The sequence below is a fragment of the Halyomorpha halys genome, unplaced genomic scaffold, assembly GCF_000696795.3.
Source record: "Halyomorpha halys isolate HHAL.00 unplaced genomic scaffold, Hhal_1.1 Scaffold93.1, whole genome shotgun sequence".
NCBI lineage: Eukaryota > Metazoa > Arthropoda > Insecta > Hemiptera > Pentatomidae > Halyomorpha > Halyomorpha halys.
Genome location: NW_027116355.1, coordinates 275,612 through 281,935, shown reverse-complemented (window position 1 = coordinate 281,935; position 6,324 = coordinate 275,612). Strand labels below are relative to the sequence as shown.

At 31.0% G+C, this 6,324-nt stretch overlaps 1 protein-coding gene across 1 annotated transcript in view; it reads right to left on the bottom strand.

The window, feature by feature from the left end:
• The window catches only part of Sema5c (Semaphorin 5c), a 314,899-nt gene that overhangs the window by 226,466 nt on the left and 82,109 nt on the right, over positions 1–6,324 (bottom strand). The gene's annotated exons all lie outside the window — the stretch shown is intronic.

Genomic DNA, 6,324 nt, shown 5'->3' with positions numbered 1-6,324 from the left:
GCTTTATAAACTCCACCAAAACATATTCAGTGGTTTAGAGCTTTATAAACTCCACCAAAACATATTCAGTGGTTTAGAGCTTTATAAACTGCACCAAGACATATTCAGTGGATTAGAGCTTTATAAACTGCACCAAAGGGCAAAAACAAATTAGAACCGGAGATACAAAATAAAAAGTTGGAAAAGTTTTTCTTTATTCGAAACCGTTATTTTGCCCTTATAAGGGGCATGAAAACCAAATTTTAATAGTGTAGATTAATTGAGCAGACATTTGTCTTTTTAATTGTTTTACTAACTTAGGAATTGGATAAAATAGAGAGGAGTTATGGACGACTATATGAACAATGATCATCGGAATGAAAAAAAATCTCCAAATAAATCAATGTGAAAAATTTATATTTTTATTTTCTTTGAAAAAGTGTATTTAAAGATTTCAGACAACGCTAAAAACTAATACATACTTTAGTGAAATTATCATCATGTTTTTTGTTTTTCTTAATTTTTAGTGAATAAAAAAACATTAAATAAAATCAGTAATATTTTTATCTTATTGTTCAGAAATAGACAAATCGATTAGCATATCATAACCATGAAGAAAATATGTACTTTCTGAGCTATGCGATAAAGATGTTTAATTTTAAATATATTTTTTTCAATTTCATGAGACTGGTATTTATTTATTAAATGAATCAAATAGTATCCTTGTTTAGCCTCAACACTCTTTATTATATCAACAGTCCAACGTTTCGGCCATCTCGACCATCCTCTAGGACAATCTTAAATATAAATTATCACCTCACATTAAAATTTGAAAATTTTATGCAGGCTATTCTCCCCAGGTCATTAACATTATTTATAAGTCAAAATCACCCTATTTTTTCAAAACTTCAATAATTTTTAAAACTTTAAATTTTACACTATCACTATCAAATAAACAAAGTTTTGCTTATCATTAATGACCTGGCCAGAATAGCCTGAAAAACATTTTTAAATTGTGACGTTAGAATTTATATTTGAAGTTTGTCCCTGAGGTGGCCGAAACGTTGGACTCTTGATATAATAAAGAGTGTTGAGACTAAACAAGGATACCATTTAAATACTTAATTTTGTAATTAACTATTTTGACGGAAAACAGCCTATAACCTTTCCAGGAAAATCCTGAACATAAAGCAAAAATCCCCATTGCATTAGCATCATTTAGCTGTGCATAAAGTAGGAACAAACAAAAATTCATTTTTATCATTAGATTATAAAATAAAAAAATGAATCCCGCTAAAAAACGACCTAGCACAATAAAGTTGTTTAGAATACATATTTTAATAATATTGATATTGAGTAGTAGGATTGTTGACTTGTGCATTCAATAAAAAATACTATAGAATAAATAAACTTACGAACGAACGTCACTGTGAAATATAAACACGTTTTTATTCATTGTATAACTACTTTTACAAGGTTGGTTGAATGAAGAGGAATTCAGTAAATATATTATGTATATACACGACTAAGACGCTTAATCTTTGCTTGGGTTAAGCGTAAAATTAGTATTTACGACCAACGTATTGTAATTTTTAGCAAACTCGACACTTAATAATCAATGTAGTCCAAACAACCTTAAAAAAAAATATGTAGACTTTTTCTTCTGTAGCAGGGTAGGGTGCTTTGAGAAGATCCGCCTGGACAAAAAATACTTTTGGTACGTGTTGTTAAGATTTATAGCCTAATGTGGAATAAACAAGTTTCAATCTGGAGCCGAGTGTTTTTGCTTAGTGTGCTGGATTCCTCCCAACTTCACCATGTCTCTCCTTTCACCCAAATGGTTTAATAATATTTTAATTTTTTTCACGAACCGGCCAGCAAGGACCACGCGAATATATTTTCGATTCATCCTCACACCTTCCGCCTTCCTTCTACTCCAACACCCTTTCATCCTCCTGGACTCTTCCTCAGTCCATTTTCGCCCTCGTCTCTCCTTCTTTCTCACAAGAACCCCAATCTCTTTTAGTTTATTCCCAAAATGCTCTCTATCCAAGAAGTCTCCATCCGTTATTTTTAGTCTAGTCAGTTCCTTTTTCACTTGTTTTACATATCCCCCGATAATTTTATAGCTGCAGGCTTTGTTGAAAATTTTCTTTGTCTCTTGTTTTCCTTCTGACCCTGTGCCCGTAAAATCTTAGTCTTCTGGTCCTGATGACTGTTTCCATGGCCCTGTTTCATAATGAAAGCTAATAGTATTGGTTCATAGTACAAGTATAGAAACTAGTGTGGTAATTGCACTAATACTTATATTTTTTTCATAATAGGGATGACTATTAGTGATATTACAGGAGTTAAAAAGTACTAAAGTACAAGTTACTATTGTACAAGTCAGTGTAATTGTATTGAGTTAAATCGAAGAGACTAATATTATTAGTTTGTACTTTATTATGAAACAGGGCCCAGGTCTTCTAAATTCCTGTATATTTCCTCATTCGGTTTTCTTCTATACCCCTAGGGTCTGTGAATCCTCAGAATTTTCCGGCTCTTTTTTCAGGCTGGCTGGGTCTATACCACACACACTGGCCTTATTACTGTTGTATAGTAATTTTTATTTTATTATTATATTTAGAAACCAATGTTTGAACTAAGCGTGTTTTTGATTGTTCTTATAAAGTCTTCAAAGAAAATTAAGTAAGATCAAACGGACTCGCCCTCATAGTACAAGAGCCGAGGGAAAAAAAGGCAGTTATCTCACCCTAATTTTTGATTACCTTAATGAAAACTAGGTATAATTAATAGTAAAAATTAATGAGTCATATGAATATAAATTTGGCAAATGAAGATTTGTCCGAACAACTATAAATCAATTTATTTTAGCGAATTTCATGTAAACTATTTCTCCTACGAAGATAAACATCATAAACTACTTTATAGCTCATTAAACTAGCTTTAATTTGAGTGCTAATAGACACATGTATGTCAAAGTTTTCAAAATAAATTCACTGACTACTGATGTTTTAGTATATCCCATACAATATTTTTTTGAAATGTTGCTTTTTAAAAAGCTATATCTCGAAAACTATTTAACGTAAATAACTCTATTAGGGCTCATATTTTAGCAAATTTACTCTTCTTTAAATGACGTTCTCTTAGGTGTTCTTGTGTCGTTCCTACTTTTTAAGATACAGAGCTCCGAATGAAAAATTTTTTTTTTTTATCGCTTTGAAACAGCCGCCATTTTTTATTCTTCCTACCTATACTTGGCAGAGTCATCAATTTTGCTAGTAATTATACATAGTTTTCAATAAAGTAATCTAAAATTAGGGTGAGATAACTGCCTTTTTTTTCCTCTTGGGCTCTTGTACTAATAGGTGCATCTATCGAATCCAGTTACAACTATTTGTCTATTTTTTATAAGAAATGATATCTTGAATATAATGCATTTATTACTGTACATATTAACATATATGGATTAAACATCCTAAAAAAAAAAATTAGTAAAGATCCCCAAAATGTAAAGAAATACCTTCCTATAGTTGGCCCATCAGAACCTGCAATTGTTAACCTTAAAAGCCACTTCCTCATTCACAAAGGAGGATATGAAATGAATTAGAGTAATTATACGAAGAAGAAATTACGACCTTTATCTTTCTTTCATTCCCCTTCAATTATATTTCTTCTAGGAAATTGTGGAGCTCATATTCTAAAGATAGTACCGTAGACTGGGTTTACTTTAGAGATAATCGTAGATAGTATAAAAACTGGGGTTAAACACGAAATAAGGGGAAAACAATTCCAACAGATATGCCAATACTATGATGCATCTACACCTTTGCCACTAGCAGCAAATCCCAGATTTGTACAAATGTTTGGTAAACAAAGGAAGTAACAAACGTCGATATCCACATATTTGTTTTGTTATATCGAATTTTTCCGGCTATTACATTCGACTAACTCTATTATAAAAAGCAACAAAATAAAGATTGACGAAATGAAATAAAACGTAAATATAAGAAATGTGTAGATGATAAAAGTTCATATAATTTTTATTTGATAATCGTCTAATCTAAAATTTTTATCTACAACTTTTTAATTTAATTATCTAGACATATAATAGGGGTATTCACGATATTGTGTACCATGTTAAATGTTATAAGTATAGCATTGCGAGCAGTCCCTTTTAAAGTCATATTAAATGATAAATGCATTAGAGCGGATTTTCTGAGCAACTTGTTTAGTAACCTTTCCTTCCAAAACTTCATGTTATTCTTTACATCTAAGTTTTGATTACAGTAATTTATTACAACATACCTAAAATAAGTGAAGAGTAGAAGTGTTAAAGTTTGGCTACTGATTTTTTTTGAAACAAAAGACAAAAGAAAAAAAAAAACACAAACTACGAGCAAGTAACCTAACACGACAACAAATAAAACGGTGACAAGCTCAGGTGGTCTGTTTCGTGACGTCATTCTCCATTTAACAGACCTAGTAACAGACTCTCAGCCATGTTATATGTTATATCGTTTCAACTTGATAAAAGAAAGAAATATTTCTCCATTTAACATAAGTTTTACCACTTAACACGCTTTAACATGTTAAACTAAAGATCATGAATACCTCTAATGTCTCTATAAATAAGTATTTGTGCTATGTTAAATCCAAAAAAAAAAAAACGCTAAAGTTAATTAACAAGATTTGAAACAATGTATTTACACCGAATCGATTGAAATTTAAAATATACAATCTTAAAAAAGGGTTAATTATTGAATTCAAAGGTTGGGGAAATTTTTCTAATTAATTAAAACACGGAAATCAGAAATTTTCATCTGTTCAGTTCTAAAACAATGCAAACTAAACAAACGCGTAGATGCAGTACAAGTGCTCTTTGATTTGCGTCCAACAAACCGACACTCAAATATAACTTAATTACCATCACAATGAAATAACTCACCTACACTCTTGCGCATGCGCGGATATACCTATGTTTGGGCAACAAGTCACCTTTAAAGTGACCTTCAAAGCAGAGATATGTTCAAACGTTATAGTAAAGTACTTAAACGTATTCCCTGTTGTATCATCTAAATGACCACCGTCCATGCTATTAGACATTTAATCTTTCGAAAGAACAAACCAATTTATTAACTTACCTAAAGTAGTATAATAGTACTAAGATAAAATACTACAGCTTTCTTATCAACTAGATTTCACCTTTCCATGTTCAAAGCACCTTTTTAATTCTAGCGCTAAATTAAACAAAATGTTGACAAAGAAACTGTAATGAACTTTCTGAATTAAATAAAAAAAGTATTATTGTTCATTGGAAACACGAAATAATTGTTTATAGGGAACCTAAACGATTATTCGATATTACAGTCATCATTCAAAAGCCAGTCTGGACTGACGTGACTGACTTAATTCATCAGTCCGAATGACGCTTATTTGTATACGAGTTGCCGAACAGTAAGGATCTTATGCAATGTCTCTTTCAATTCGTAATAAAGCTTGTTGGACCATTATATCGTCGTTGGCTACAAGAAAGAAGTAAAACAGACAAAGCACTTGCAACCTCCCCTATAATTCAAATTTTGAACGATCAGATTTCAAAATCTTGTTAGCGCCAAGTTAAATATTTTTAAATAGTATTAATGTTAAATCTAATTACATTTAATTTATTTGTATTATTTACTTTAGAAATTTAATTTATCATATAAGAAATATATCTATTTTATATTTCGTAATATAGTATTTAAGAGAAAGAGAAACGGTTGCTAAGGGCTGTTTGGCAGGCGTCGCCTAGCAACGGGCTGACCACCTACGTTCTTTAAATCAGTCGTTACTAATTAGTCGCCATTACAACTCATTACCAGCCCTATCTACGTTCAGTGTTTGTGTGGACATTATGACTATTGGTTGTGGTTATTACATTTTATTACCAGACATGTCTGCCTGTTGGTTTAAATTTATTTCAATTGTTAATTATGATCGTTATAATCACAACCAGACACCGTGCAGTCGTACAGTGCAGTGTGGCCATTTTGATATTAATGCAACATGACAGTTAATTGTGATTGATATAATTGATGAGTACCATTATGACGGCTAATTTAATTAAAATTTTACTATTAAATACATTACTGAGCCTGTATAGTCGTGAGCCCACTTTTAAAGGAAATACAACGCCTTTCCTTTTATTATTTTATTTTTATACCAGATCGGCCTGGTGGGCCTTACACGGTTGATATAATTTATATTATATGTATTTTTTAACAGTTGATTATGAGGGGGTATAGTCATACAAATGACACCCCTAACTATATACAATGTTCTTATTAAAAGAAAAAAAAA